The sequence below is a fragment of the Rhinoraja longicauda genome, chromosome 4 (genome assembly GCF_053455715.1).
Source record: "Rhinoraja longicauda isolate Sanriku21f chromosome 4, sRhiLon1.1, whole genome shotgun sequence".
Lineage (NCBI taxonomy): Eukaryota > Metazoa > Chordata > Chondrichthyes > Rajiformes > Arhynchobatidae > Rhinoraja > Rhinoraja longicauda.
In genome coordinates, this window is record NC_135956.1 from 77,558,263 (window position 1) to 77,574,838 (window position 16,576).

Consider the following 16,576-nt stretch of genomic DNA (forward strand, 5'->3'; position numbering starts at 1 on the left):
TTCAGGTTCTAAACTACATCTTCCTATGTACAGAGACACAAAGAATTGCAGATGCTGGAACTTTGAGTCAAACACAGTGCTCGAGTAACTCAGCGGGTCAGACATCATCTGTGGAGGGAATGTATAGACAAAGTGTTTTGGGTTAGAACCCTTCAGACATTCTTGGTCCATCTGGCTCAGCATCACATTGACATTAGAGAAACTAAAAATGTTAAAGTTGACAATTACTGACACTCTTGAAACAAAAACTGGTGCACAAAAATACAAACTATTCATTTTTTATTTATGCAGCAATTTGTGCATCATTAATCCTATTCCCTTTACTGTGTTCTTAAACTTGATTTGATGGTTTTAAGGATAATGCCACCCAAGACTACAGAGGTACAACTGGACTGATGTTGTTGATGTTATTTTATAATGCTAATTTCCTAAGTTAACAGTGATTAGGATCTATAATAGCATTCCTTACTTTAGATCTCATCCTTCTGCAAGTACTCCATACTTTAACTTCCATTTTTTTAAAACTGAGTTACCCTTCTAACATATACTTTGCTTTAATGGTTCAAAAATGGATGCATTAGTCAGAAGCATAAAACTAAATTCCACTTACAGGTTGAAAGCTGATCATCCACATGAATTTTTTATGCTTAAAAGACACTTCAGGATGCCATTGGGATAGACTGTGGGATAACACATTAGCCTGCAAATGGATAGCAGTGGCTTTGAAACACGCAGAAACATCCTAATTATTGTCTACAATATTAAATTTCAGACAACAGGCACTCTTCATGGAGCAATCTTCGAACTGCTGCATTAATTTTTTCCAATAACTCCATTAGAAGGAATTTGCAGTTAATATTTGTGGTACTACAAAGGCATGAGACCAGCTGTATAAATAAAATACTGCAACAGAGACACAGTACTGTAAGAACAATGCTTCACCAAAACATTACAGCATAGCTTTCCTTCAATATGTAGCCTATCCCCAAAGGCGAAATAGATCAAGTTGCTCAATAATATGCTTGCATGCAACCTAAAATTATCTGGTGCCATTACAAATCCAAATTGAATTCTGATTCTGTACAGTATTCTCACACTCATCATGTTATTTGAATTATCACCACTTGCATGCATTAAATCCAGTTCTAAAACACTGGTCTCCTGAATTTTCTCTCCTCTATCATCTAAGTACAGATGTATTCTTATGTATGTGCTCATCTTATATATAAAACATAAATATCAATTATACATGCATTTCAGTTAATTATTGCATGAACAATGTTACCCAAATGATCTTGTCAATAAGGTGAGAAATTGGATTTGAAAAAATAGTCCTTTTCACCAATGAATGGTTCAAGTACCTGGATATCAGTAACTGATTTGGGTAACCATGATAATTAAGATTCAGCCAGGATACTAAAATACTCTCCCTTTACATTTTTAATATTCAATGTAAAATGTTACATTTCTTTTGATTGCATTTGAAAATTACACCCTCCAAATTAAAAAAAATCATCCAGTTATTGGTTGAAGTGTAACTTGGTAGGAAATGAAAAGCAGTTGCTATTAAAAAGAATTATTTTTGTTACTAGGCAAGTCTGAGGTAAAAGGAAGCTCACGATCATTCGTATTTTTTCCCCCATATCAAAACCTGTCTTTCCATTTAAACCAATGCCTTCAAAACTATATTTTTGTGCAATACTACCCAAGATAATAGTGAAGAATTCATCAGCCATAACAATCACATCATTTAACTTCATTAGTGACCCTAGATCTACAGTTTTTATAACTCCTTTTAATGTTCCCCTTATGGCGTGCTTACAACTCCAAATAGTACAATGAGCAACCACTAATTCATTATGCAACCAGGAAGATGGCAGGTTCAGTCTATGATTTCAACATTAATAGAAATGTAGCACCCCAGGAACATCTCGAACTAGATTTCTACTTCAATCAAATTGATAGCAAAAGTTGTCCAGTCATAAATGAAAATCCATTAAAAGTCACTGCCATGAGATGAGCAAAAAATAAATAAGCAAACCTGAGTAAAATTACAATGACCAAAATAATGATTGAAACAGATTCAGAAAGCTAGTTTGCTGATCATTACAGAGTAGATTATGACTGCATTCGTACAACTGTTGTATAATTAAGTAATAGGTTGTGGTTCTTCTAAACACAACAGGTTAGTCTCTGCTAGACTCAGCCTTTTAGTCTCAATCAATGAAAGAAAATAGTGGCTACCAAATTGACGTGAAAGAGTTAATTCATACATATTGTGCATGTGTGTTATCAATGCACTGGCACAGCAACAGGAAGGGGCATAGCAAATATCAGTGATTTCAAATGAGTCATCAAGTTTAATAATGGTGCAATAGTAAAACAAATGCATCTTAACATTTCTGTGCTTTCCGTAATCTCATTGACCATCTGTACTTTGCATAATTTAAAGAGTTAATCTCTATTAAATTTGACAAGATTTTTTGAAAGAGCAATATCCTATGAATATTTACATGCTAGATTTTGTTTAGGACGATTATTGCTAAATTCAAGAATGTTTGCCAATCTCAATTAGCAGTAAGATTTTAATTATTGGTAGATTACATCGCATAAAGAAATCTTCATCTCCTCAAATCTTTAAAAATATGCACTTCAAGTAAATTACTTGCAGCAACATATTGGAAAATAAAAATTGAAGCTGTTTTTTAAACTAGCAATAGATAAATCGTAACTCACTTGGTGCTTTAATCAGCTCATAGTATATAAAGCACAACATCATAAAATATTAATACATGCACTTTGGGAGATTTAATAAGTTCAATTACACAATTCAATTTTTCATTTTGATTTTTCTCAACAATTGCAGCACTGGGTAAAGGTATGGAAATACAATGCACGTTTATATCTATGTAGTACCATGCCTTTATAAACTGTGTGTTTTAACAGATCTTTTTTGATAAAGGGCTGTTATTAAGACTCACCCACTTCATCATGCAGTAAACAACATTTCGTAATTTCACCTCTAAGCATCCGACAACAGGAAAGCTGCAATAATTTCTCCGGTGAGTGAAAGCAGAAGATACCCACAATGAGGTGGTTTAGTGAAGAACGGTATTAATATAGCCAGGAAAAACTAAACCAGACCAGACATCATGCAGCCACAATAACCTGTGGAGCCACAGTTTCATCTTCATTGGCTGTATTAGATCATGTGATTTAAACATCTTTAACTTATAGTGCTGTTCCACTTAAAGGAGTGCTGCAAGCAGGAGACAAAACCAAATAATAATGTACAAACTACTGCAGAAAATAGAAACAGAAAGACCCAAGTTGAAGTATTCACTTATTGGTTTCTATTCCAAAAGTCCATCTTTGATGCCAGCAGTATTAAATGCAACAAATTTGGTTACTCAGCTGGTAAGAAATATGTATGGACTTAGAAGTGAGTTATAAATTTATAGCCATTCCAATGATTCAGCAAGTTTGCCTAACAAGTGCGGAAGGATTTCCGGATCAGAGATATGCTGCTTCAACAATAACACTGGCATTCTCGGTTACTAGGCACTGGCTTCTTCCTTCTTAAAGACCAAGATAAAGGAATCCTTAAAAGTCAATTTAATAACAACTATGAATAAGATACTGGAGGCTTCTTTTCCACAGGAAATAAAATTAAAGAACAAAAAAATCAAACCATATGTTGATGAAAAATATTCCAATTGGGCGAATAGGGTTCACCTGTGATGTCCCCCCTGTCAAACAACATGGCAGTCTTATAAGAGGATTATTGGAGCCCAGGAGGGGAAGGTAATTAGTAATCATGATCAGTACCCATAAAACAAATACCTCCGGAAAAGGAGCTATTGGGGGCGGAAATCAAACATAATAAGAATACATGTGAAGATACAATTACTAATGTGTTGATTTTTTTTTATACTAATAGATCACATGCAAGTTATTTTTAAATCGAAGTGGCACCAGCAGGAAAGATATAAAATTAGGACCGAGGGATTAAAAAGGTCCTTTAGTTTTACACTATGGAATGGTGAACCTTGCTGCTCCCCAGCAAGACATTTCCTCCTCCATAAACGAGGAGGTTTGGTGAAGCCATGCAAGCAGACCCAACCCATCACACAGATAATGGCCACACTCGGGCCCACTACTCTCCAACCAGACGATTCTCGCAGTCAGGCAATGAATTCCACCAGACCAGCACCAAATCATCTTGTGCGGGAATATTGCTTTAGATAATGCACACAATTTTTTGTAGAAATAACGAAATACCGATGTGCTTTTTTTGTGAACCAGCAAAGTGCTGGAGTAACTCAGTGGGCCAGGCAGCATCTCGAGAACATGGATAGGTGACATTTCGGGTCAGGACTCTTCACAGACTGAAGAAGAGTCCCGACCCAAAATGTCACATATCCATGTTCTCCAGAGATGCTGCCTGACCTGCTGAGTCACTCCAGCATATGTCTTTTAATGCAATTTTTTTGTGTGTGAATTGAACTAATTCACAGCTGCAGCAGTCTACAGATCTCACACAGGACTCATTAGTCACTTCAGAAATGGAGTCACCCCAAACCCAAAGGGGTGCCTAAAAATACATTTTATTCTAAATGTTTTATAATTTGCAACATTTTTAAATAATGTTCAATTTTAAAATGGTCGTGAACAGCAGCATTAGATTGAAACTGGCTTCCTTAAGAAATTTTTCGCTGGGGCTCCTCCCAAAGTAAGAGCAAGTTTAGTAAGAAGGTGAACAGTAAGCTGCTTTAGGAAATTCCAGTCAAAAAATAACTTGGACTTGATTTGGAAGGCAATCTCAAAAGCTATGATGATAAAAACTAAAATCTGGAAGGATAGCAAACAGCGAAAAACAATAACAAGGGACTCAATTCTACATTGATATCTTGTGGAAATTTTCTGCAGAAAACAGAGGAATTATCAGATTTGGTAGGAGGAACAAGTAGAAGCATGCAAAAAGTTATATGCAGCTCCTTGTTCATCCTATCAAATCAGTTTGTTGAGGGTATAGGAACAGGAAGACCTGGGTGTACATGGATAAATTCTTGAATTCTTAAAGTCTGAAGAAGGGTCTCAACCCGAAATGCCACCCATTCCTTCTCTCCAGAGATCCTGCCTGTCCCGCTGAGTTACTCTAGCATTTTGTGTCTACCTTGGATAAATTCTTGGTTGCGGAAGGACATGTTGAGAAAGTGAATGCAAGAGAAATTGGAACCTGGACTTTATGAAGAATGGGAAAGAGAAATTATGTTAAAAATTATGTTGTGAACATTAACAAAACACTGGCTCAGCCACAGCTGGTGGACTGCATCAAATTCTGATCACCCTACTCCTTGCACAGTATATAGGAAAGATTTATTAGAAAGGTTCACGGGAACTTTGTCGAAGCATATTTTCAGATTGAAAGTTGGACAGAGTGGTGGCAGATGGAATTTAATTCAGCAAGTATGAGGTGATACTTTTTGGGAAGTCCAATAGGGATAGGACATATTCGGTAAATGGTAAGATGCTAGGGATGTTGAACCAAGGGCTTGGGGTTCAAGTTCATAACTCCCTGATTGGGTGCTGAAGACAGAGAATGCTTGCCTTCACAGGTCAGGGCATAAAATCTACAAGTTGAGACATTAGGCCGCCACATTACAAAACACTGGTAGACCGCATTTGGAGAGTATTCTGTGCAATTCTGGCCGCCACACTATATAAACAATGTGATTTGGCGAGAGAGAGTGCAGAGAAAATTCACCAGGATTTTGTCAGGATGAGAGGAATTTATTGATGGGGAAAGATTGGATAGGTTGGGCTTATTTTCAATGAAGTGATGGAGGCCGAGGGATGACCTGATAGAAATATATAAAATTATAAGAGGCACAGATTACATAGAGAGAACCTTTTGTCCCCATGGTAGGGGTAACAACAACGAGGGATAGATTTAAGATGATAGGAAGGCATTTTAAGTGGGATTTGAAAGAACTTTGTTTTTACACAGAGTGGTTGGTACCCGAGGTGGTGATTGAATCAGAGCCAATCACTATGTTTTGGAGACATTCACACATTTGAGTAGGCAAGGTCTGGAAGAATATGGTCCTAATGCAGGCAAATGGGATTAGTTCAGATGGACAAAAAGATCAGCATAGATGTGGTGGGCTGAAGGGCCCATTCCTGTGCTGTACAGATCTTTGACTTTATGACAAAGAACCCGTATTAGAGGGGAAAGTGAAGCAGCTGGGATTGTTCTCCCAAGAGCAAAGCCATTTAAGAGATGATGTGATAGGAGTATTCAAAATGATGAGCGGTCAAGCCAGATGTTCCCTTTGGTGGAAGAGGCACAGATATAAGGTCCACTGGCAAAGGAACCAATAGTGACATCAGGTTAGACTTGGTTTTATCTACATTAAGCTGTTTGCACCAGGAAGGCATTGCCTGACAGGCAGAGTAAAATAGTGTTCAGAAGAGAACTGGATCATTCATTGAAAGAAAATTGCAGGGCTGCAGGGAGTAGGAATGGCTGCCTTGCTCTTGCAGGCAACGAGTATGAACATGGCCTCCTTGCGCGGATGTGCATGTGTGTGGATGAAGGGTTCGCAGCAAACAACTCTTTAACTTATTGGCCTGGTTCAGGCAAAATCCAAATGGAATACATGTACAAATTATTGGCAAGGAGGAATCCCTTGACAGCACAATCAATGACACCTCCAGTTACCTTACTGGAGATGATGATGGACTGATGGAGCAGTGTGGGCAGGTTTCATAGACCTGCACGGGAAGGTAGACGCTCCCGCCCCCAGGAGTCTCGGGCAGATGAGACTCGTCAGCCTGGGAAGGCAGTCCATCTAGGAGAGGGAAAACGCTGATCTAAAACCTCCACTGCCTTGTGGCCATATCCAGTCATGGAAAAGGCTTCAGGAGTAAACCTCAAGGAAATCCGGAGTCGGAGTCCTGAAGGCAGTTCGTCGTTGTCTACAACCTCATTCTGGCAGCTCCTGCGACAGTGCTGGTGCCAAACTATAACGGCTCTCCTGTTCCTTTGGATCAATCAGTGACGTGGAGAGGGGGGACGTGCTGCATGGGCAACAGCCTGTCCTTCATATGACATCGCCCAGGCTTGCATCCGACCACACATCACTGCAAACCTACACCTACAACCTGGAGAGGACACTCCAGCTTCGCCTGCAGCGTCAACACAACACGGGGAGCAACAGTTACCGGTTATAAATCATCGCTAGATTGGCGTAAGGCGAGGCGCCAGGGGTTGCTCCCAACGGTGGGAGGGAATTTCGGATCTCACTGGACAGCTACCGCCACCTCAAGCTGGGCAGCCCCCAGCCAATAAGGTGCTGTCAAGAGAGAGCTAGATAGAGCTCTTAAGGATAGCGGAGTCAGGGGGTATGGGGAGAAGGCAGGAACGGGGTACTGATTGAGAATGATCAGCCATGATCACATTGAATGGCGGTGCTGGCTCGAAGGGCCGAATGGCCTCCTCCTGCACCTATTGTCCCGCCACGGTCTGCTATCCTCACTGGGTGCACGGGGATTAGGAACTATCCGAACAGCAGGTCGCAACCATCACACCTGCAAACAAAAGACCACATCAAAAGAGACCAGCTCTAAAACTGGAAACTTGGAATGTCCGGACAATGATGACTGGCCTCTCTGGAAACCCAAAGGACATCAGCGATTCTAGGAAAACAGCTGTCATAAACAACGAGCTCAAGAGACTCAACGTAGACATGGTCACCCTTCAGGAAACACGGCTGGCAGACTCGGAAAAGGACTACACGTTCTACTGGCAGGGGAAGGACTCTGACGAGCCCAGAGAGCACGGAGTAGGCTTCGCAGTAAGGAACAGCCTGCTGAACACGGTGGAACCAGGCAGAAATGGCTCAGAGCGACTCCTGACTCTCTGCCTCAACACCACCGCAGGCCCAGTCACCCTTGTCAGCGTGTATGCCCCGACACTGCCCTCCACATCAGACACAAAGAACGAGTTCTACGAGAACCTCGCATCCATCATCAGCAGCATCCCCAGCAAGGAAGAACTTGTTCTCTTGGGCGACTTTAACGCCAGAGTGGGCGCAGACCACGAATCGTGGTCTTCCTGCCTTGGGCAGTTTGGTGTGGACAAAATGAATTAGAAAGGACAGCGACTGCTCGAGCTATGCACTTACCATGACCTGTGCATTGCCAACTCGTACTTCCAGACAAAGCCCCAGCATAAGGCATCCTGGAGGCATGCACGCTCCAAGCACTAGCATCAACTGGATAGACAATAGACAATAGGTGCAGGAGGAGGCCATTCAGCCCTTCGAGCCAGCACCACCATTCAATGTGATCATGGCTGATCATTCTCAATCAGCACCCTGTTCCTGCCTTCTTCCCATACCCCCTGACTCTGCTATCCTTAAGAGCTCTATCTAGCGCTCTCTCGAATGCATTCAGAGAATTGGCCTCCACTGCCTTCTGAGGCAGAGAATTCCACAGATTCACAACTCTGAGTGAAAAGGTTTTTCCTCATCTCCGTTCTAAATGGCCTACCCCTTATTCTTAAACTGTGGCCCCTGGTTCTGGACTCCCCCAACATTGGAACATATTTCCTGCCTCTAACATGTCCAACCCCTTAATAATCTTATATGTTTCGATAAGATCCCCTCTCATCCTTCAAAATTCCAGTCTATACAAGCCTAGTCATACGACAGTCCCACCATTCCGGGAAGTAAACCTACGCTGCACGCCCTCAATAGCAAGAATATCCTTCCTCAAATTTGGAGACCAATACTGCACACAGTACTCCAGGTGCGGTCTCACCAGGGCCCTGTACAACTGCAGAAGGACCTCTTTGCTCCTATACACAACTCCTCTTGTTATGAAGGCCAACATTCCATTGGCTTTCTTCACTGCCTGCCGTACCTGCATGCTTCCTTTCAGTGACTGATGCACTAGGATATCCAGATCTCGTTGTACGTCCCCTTTTTCTAACTTGACACCATTCAGATAATAATCTGCCTTCCTATTCTTACCACCAAAGTGGATAACCTCACACTTATCCACATTAAACTGCATCTGCCATGCATCCGCCCACTCACACAACCTGTCCAAGTCACCCTGCAACCTCATAGCATCTTCCTCACAGTTCACACTGCCACCCAGCTTTGTGTCATCTGCAAATTTGCTAATGGTACTTTTAATCCCTTCATCCAAGCCATTAATGTATATTGTAAATAGCTGCGGTCCCAGCACCGAGCCTTGCGATACCCCACTAGGCACTACCTGCCATTCTGAAAGGGACCCATTTATCCCCACTCTTTGCTTTCTGTCTGCCAACCAATTTTCTATCCATGTCAATACCCTACCCCCAATACCATGTGCTCTAATTTTGCCCACTAATCTCCTATGTGGGACCTTGTCGAAGGCTTTCTGAAAGTAGAGGTACACCACATCCACCGGCTCTCCCCTGTCAATTTTCCTAGTTACATCCTCAAAAAATTCCAGAAGATTAGTCAAGCATGATTTCCCCTTCGTAAATCCATGCTGACTCGGAACGATCCTGTTACTGCTATCCAAATGCTCCGCAATTTTGTCTTTTATAATTGACTCCAGCATCTTCCCCACCACTAATGTCAGACTAACTGGTCTATAATTTTCCGTTTTCTCTCTCTCTCCTTTGCTCGGGTCATCTTGATCTGCCTGCAGAAGCTGACAGAACGTGTCTACCCAGAGTCACAGTGCGGTTTCCGAGCTGGAAGGTCAACAGTAGACATGGTCTTCTCCCTTCGCCAGATCCAGGAGAAGTGCAGAGAACAGCGGATGATCCTGTATGTTGCTTTCATTGACCTCACCAAGGCGTTCGACTTTGTCAGCAGAGATGGCCTATTCAAGGCTCTCCCAAAGATCGGCTGCCCACCAAAACTGCAGAGCATGATAGAATCCTTCCACATCATCACAAAGGGGACAATGCAGTTCAATGGCAGTTTCTCAGAGCCCTTCGACATCCGCAGTGGCGTCAAACAAGGCTGCGTCCTTGCTCCCACACTCTTTGGGGTTTTCTTCGCTCTGCTCCTGAAACATGCCTTCGGCACCGCAACAGAGGGGATCTACCTGCTTACTAGATCAGATGACAGGCTCTTCAACCTCACCCGCCTCAGAGCCAAGACAAAAGTACGTGAAGCTCTCATCAGAGACACGTTGTACACCGATGACGCAGCAGTTGTATCCCACACACAGCAGGAACTACAGTCATTGATGGACCGCTTCTATCAGGCTTGCAAGGACTTTAGGCTGACCATCAGCCTGAAGAAGACGAACATCCTGGGACAGGATACAGAGGCACCGCCTGTCATCACCATCGATGACTATGAACTCGATGCCGTCCATCAGTTCACGTACCTCGGCTCCAACATCACCGACAACCTCTCCTTGGACACAGAGATTGACAAGAGGATCGGGAAGGCAGCTACAACTCTCGCTCGCCTCACAACTCGAGTATGGACCAATCCAAAGCTGACAGTGAAGACAAAAATAGCAGTCTACAACACCTGTGTCAACAGTACGCTGCTGTACGACAGTGAGACATGGACTACATATGCCAGACTGGAGTGAAGACTCAACACCTTCCACCTTAGAAGCATCCGCCGTATCCTGGGTATATCCTGGCAAGACAGAGTGTCCAACGCCGAGATTCTGTCTCGCGCTGGCCTTCCGAGTATGTCCACTCTACTCAGGCAGCGCAGGCTGCGGTGGCTGGGCCATGTCCACCGCATGGAGGATGGCCTTATTCCAAAAGACATCCTCTATAGAGAGCTAATATCTGGGAGGAGAACCATCGGCCGCCCCCAGCTACGTTACAAGGATGTCTGCAAGAGAGATTTGAAGGTGCTCGACATCGATGTGGAGTGCTGGGAGAGCCTTGCAGCTGACCGTACAAGGTGGAGAGGTATCCTGAACCAACATCTCAAAACGGGGGAAGAGAAATTGATGAACGCAGTGGCAGAAAAGCGGGCACGCAGAAAGGAGCGCAGCAACTTCAACAGACCAGAGTCCACACACAAATGTGACCTTTGCAACAGAGGCTGTCACTCCCGCATTGGTCTCTTCAGCCACAAGCGACGCTGCTCTAGCCGAGGTGTGGAACAAGCAGCCAACTAGGATGCATCACCCATGGTCAGCCATGACCGAGGGGGCCTAAGAAAGAAGAAGATGGAGCAGTACTGTCCAGAATGGATTTGTACTGTTTTTGTGGACAGAACATGAAGGGCAGCGGAAAGAAGCCAGTGTTATAACTGAACTGATGCAGCTAGTTTAGGTGCGAGTTTTCAGAACGCCAACCAGAATGATGTTTGTTACCTCAGCATTTGCTATGTCCATTATTCTCAACCATGTTGCTATGTCCATTATTCTTTCTATCACATTGAGTTAATTACATTTGTTTAAGACCAACCGTGATTATGAGATCCCAGGAAGATGGATGGTCCACTGGCACTTTTGGCTAGAGATCGTTGCAAATGCTTTAGACCAAACTTCAATAGACATTGAGCTTCATTATTGGGAAGTATTGGGATTTTCTTAAAGGCACACCCTCTCTCCAGTGACTTAACCCTTCATCACCATTCATAAATTCATAAGTTCTTGGAGCAGAATAAGACCATTCGGCCCATCAGGTGTACTTCACCATTCAATCATGGCTGATCTATCTATCCCTCTCATCCCCATTCTCCCGCTATTCATGACAAGATGTGACAGGATTACAGAGCTTTGATTTGATTATTATGGATCACATATTTACCAACTGCATGCTTTTGCTACTTAACATACGTCAACTTCTGCACTGTTGTATCATTAGAGTGACATTTCAGTTGCAGATATCCCTGGATATGTTTTTAACTTCTTTCTGCAAGTCTCACTCTTAATTGAGCTGGTGTTAGTCCCCAGGCTTGGTAGTTAGTAATGGCAAGTGCAGTAGATCTGAAGCCATGGCGATACATTATGATTTTTATTGGTTCATTTTGTTAAATCTCGTAAACTAACATGCAAAGGTTTTCCTGTTCTCATGGGCCTTGTTAGATGCTGGCAATGACACACTGCACAATACAACTGTTTTCTTCTTAGCTTCATAGTATTAGCCTTTCTTCTGAATCATAAGGTTGTGGGCTCAAAATTCACTTAGAATTAAGCCATTTGGCCCATTAAGTTTAGTCTGCCATTAAATCAGGGCTGATCAATCTTCCCCTCTCAACCTCATTATCCTGCCTTCTCCCCATAACTCCCGACACCCGTACCAATTAAGAATCTGTCGACCTTCGCCTTAAAAATATCCATTGGGTTGGTTTCCACAGCCGCCTTTGGCAATGAATTTCACAGATTCACTGTTTTCCGACTAAAAAAATTCCTCCTCATCTCCTTTCTAAAACCTCCTTTGAAACAAAACCAAGATCAGCACTTCAGTGCTGTGTGGGAGAAATGTCACATTGTCTGGGATAATATCTCCTAAATGCATCATTGCATTTGCAAGTTAAATTAATGAACCAGTAATTGAGATCCAATGGATAAATTATCCAGAGATTGAATTCAGTAGGAATATGTGAAATGGTTAGATTGTCAAGATCCAAGCTGGTTGTCTAATACTCTTAATGGATGTCACCATTCCATCCTTAGCCAATCTAGCATCAAAACAGGTGAATGAGGATTTATTTCTACTGATGTCCACCTCCACCTTATTAAATTCCCTACACTTCCCCTGTTACTGGTCAACATTAATGATAATAGTAACTTTATTTTTCTAGCACTTTTCATGCAATTGAATGCAGCCCAAAGTGCTTTCCACAAAAACAAATGTTTAAACAAAAATACAATTTAAAACAGTAAAGACATAGGCTGTTAATAGCATACAAAGCATGGATTTATATAAAAAGATAAAATGTAAAATTGTGTGTAAAAAGACAAACGAAGTAAAATTAGTTAAAAGCGATTAAAAAGATGTGTTTTTAACTGCCGTTTTAAAATGTCAACTGAGTGGGCGTCTCTCATAGTCCTGGGTAGTGTAGTCCACGGCTTGGGGGCCTAGTTGAAAAAGGCTGCTTTACCAATTTTTTTATTGCTGCGGTGTTGAGTGATGTGCGGTGTTGAGTGGTATCAGCAGACCAGAGCGCTCCATAGGGGGATACAGAAGGAGGGACTCTGTAAGATATTCTGCTCTTAAGCCATTTAGGGCTTTGTAGACAAGGAGGAGGACTTTGTAGTCTATCCTTGATCTCACAGGGAGCCAATGGAGGGAGTGTAATACTAGGATGATATGTTCCCTTTCCTTGGTATTTGTTAAAAGCCGGGCTGCAGCATTTTGAATGAGCTGTAACTTGTTGGTGGATCTTGAAGGCAGGTAAATAAGGCATTAACAGTAATCAAGTCTGCTTGATATGAAAGCATGTATGAGTTTTTTACAGTCATGTTGAGTTAAGAAAGTTTCCACATTCGACCGAGTCAGTTTTAAATGTCTGCTTCACTATCTTATAGCTGTAGCTGAGATTTTTTCACAGGTAGAAACATCTCAACATTTACCCTATCATCCCCTTGAAGATTTTGTTTTTCATTCAGATCACCCCTCATTTTACTCAACTTCAAAGAATATAGATCCACCTCCAAAACTGCTTATCAAGCTCACTGATTTGGGTCTTTGTGCATCCCTCAGCAACTGGATCCTCAACTTCCTCAGCAACAGATTACCATCTGTACAAATTGGCAAAAACACTTTCTCCTTGACAACCATCGGAGCACCTCAAAGCTGTGTGCTCAGCCCCCTGCTCTACTCTCCATAATCATTACGATTCCAACTTCATCTTGAAATGCACCAATAACATCACCGTTGTTGGACGAATTACAGATGACGATGAGTGTGAGCATGAGGGTGATCGATCGACTGACCAAATGACGTCAGAACAACCACTGTACTCTCAGTAAAACCAAGGAACTGATTGTTGACATAGGTAGAGGAAGGCCGATGATCCACAAACGTGCCTTCATCGACAGCAGAGAGTCAAATACTGCAGGTTTCTGGGCGTGCATACCTCTGAAGATTTGTCCTGGACCCAGCACATACAATCATAAAGAAAGTCCATCAATGCCTCTATTTCCTTCGATGATTGAGGAGATTTGGTATGCCAACAAATACCCTTTTGAACTTCTGCAGGTGTACAGTGGAGAGCATATTGACTGGTTGCATCACAGCTTGGTTCGGCAACTCGAACGCCCAGGAACAAAAAATGGTGAACACTGCTCGGTCCTTCACAGGTACTGACCAACCTTCCTACCACCAAAGGGATCTACAGGAGTCGCTGCCTCAAAAAGGCAGCCAGCATAGTCAGAGACTCACATTACCCTGGCCATACTTATTTCATTTGTGCTATCGGGAAGGTGGTTTAAGACCCAGAAAACTGTAGTCTTCAGGTTCAGGAGCCGCTTCTTCCTTACAAGCCTCAGGCTATTAAACTCTACAACAAATAGGTTCCAATAAATTAAGCTTATAAAGTTCCAAATAAGTTTAAATAAGCTCCAAACTACATAGACATGGGGCATTGTATTATTTGTTGCACTATTATAGTTTGTTTTACACACACACAAATACACACTAAACATTTGTTTAGTCATGTATTATGGTGTATATCCATTGTGCTGCTGCAAGAAAGAATTTCATTATTCTGTTTCGAGACATGACAATAAAACACTCTTGATTCTCCTTCAACTGCTTGTAACAGAACAATACTTTCATCCCCGAAATTCACGAGGTAATGTTACAATAAATATAGTACCAGGTGGAGAGACACCATCTTCCTCCCATCACAAAGAAAATACTGAAACTTAAAATAGATACAAAATAAGCACCCCTAATCTGAGTCACAGGAAACTGGAACCTCTACCCCCATATATTCCCTCTATCACTCCTTGAGAATAAAAACAACTCCTCATGCAGTTTCTCCTGCAATCTATTGTGCCTTATAATGAGCAAAAATGCACTGTAATCAGTAAACGCCAAGGAGGCTACAAAACAAAGTACACATTAATCTATCAAAAATGACCACAGTCGGTGTTATCTGAAAATATGGAGATGCACCAACTCTTTCCCCAATGTACTCACCACTGCCACAACCCAAAAACAATATTGGCATTTCAAGGGTAAATTTGGGTGCGAGTGGAAATCAATCACACTGAAAATTTGATGAGGAGATTTGGTGAGAGGCATTTGACATCTGACATTTTTAATGCTTCTCATCTTAAATTTTAATATATTGCAAAAGAGTACATTCCCTCTTGGGTGTAAACCTTAGATTAATAAACATAATTTAAAGTGGATCCTTTATTTTTCAGTGGTTACTACATCTGCCATGCACATTGTAAGCAAGTAATGGAGAGCAGAATCAGATCTGCCTCTTTGAACACAGGCAACACAATTCACCAAGAACAACATGCAATGGAAACATAAAACGGATCAGCAGTAATAGAGGCCCCTCCAAAAGCTGTGAAGTTTTTACGTGACAATGGAAATAGGCTTAATTCTAATTGTCACATATTTGAATTCACGTTGACTCTTCCTTTCCTTCCACTTCCCATAATTCAGCTGCAATTAAAAATTGGCAAATTGATACTCCAGTTTGAAATAAAGCTGCCATTTTGATGCTATTTTCAATCATGATATTGTGCACTATTGCAGCAACTCAATTTCTTCAACAACAATCCTCAAACCTATGATATTGAAGATCATAGACAGCAGGTGCATGGGAATACAATCATCTCCATGGTAAAACAGCATCCTGACTTGAAAGTATATTTCTTTTCCTTTATTGACACTGGTTCAAATCCAGGAACTCTCATCCTAATAGCTACTATGGGGTTATCTTCATCACACAGGTTACGCCAATCGCCACCAAGTTTTCTCAGAAGGAAGTAAAGGTGGGCCATCTACGATGGTGACTTCCATATCCAATGAACAAACAAACAAAAAGAGCAAAATCTTTGGTTGCAGAACTACTACTTCTGCAGACCAGCAATTTAAAAATTGCACCCTCAGTGAAATAACAAAGACAGTCGATAGACTCGGGAAAAGCAACCCAGTGCATTACCATCTCTCCATGGAGCTCTCAGATTGGATCACTACAATAAAATGTGAAGTGAATACATTTGGCAGTTTACCACATTGTTTAGTAAGGAACTGCCAATGCTGGTTTACACCAAAGTTAGACATAAAATGCTAGAGTAACTCGGGCAGCATCTTGGAAGACGGGTCTCGACCTGAAATGTCACCCATCCCTTCTTTCCAGAGATGCGGCCTATCCCGCTGAGTTACGCCAGCATTTCGTGTCTATCACATTGTTTTGTTCCTTTTTTAAAATAACAATTTAAAAATAAATCTACTGCAGCAGCAAAATTATTACTAAATGCATAAATTCGTACTCAGAGACATAGGTTTTAAAGAGCAAGTTTATGTGAACCTGTTCGGAGGTAACCAGTCCAAAAACTGGCTCAATTATATAAGCGGCAAATACCAGCAATCTGGGAAAGAGAGTTCCAGGAA

At 41.8% G+C, this 16,576-nt stretch overlaps 1 protein-coding gene across 18 annotated transcripts in view; it reads right to left on the reverse strand.

Annotated features, from left to right (window-relative positions):
- The window catches only part of ncoa2 (nuclear receptor coactivator 2), a 244,572-nt gene that overhangs the window by 108,980 nt on the left and 119,016 nt on the right, over positions 1-16,576 (reverse strand). Inside the window, exon 1 of one of the 18 annotated variants that reach the window (XM_078398142.1) lies at positions 2,982-3,120. The exons of the other annotated variants lie outside the window; for them this stretch is intronic. The gene's annotated coding sequence lies outside the window, so the exon portion shown is untranslated. Of the gene's footprint in view, positions 1-2,981; positions 3,121-16,576 lie in introns of those variants that run through there. 18 annotated transcript variants of the gene reach the window in all.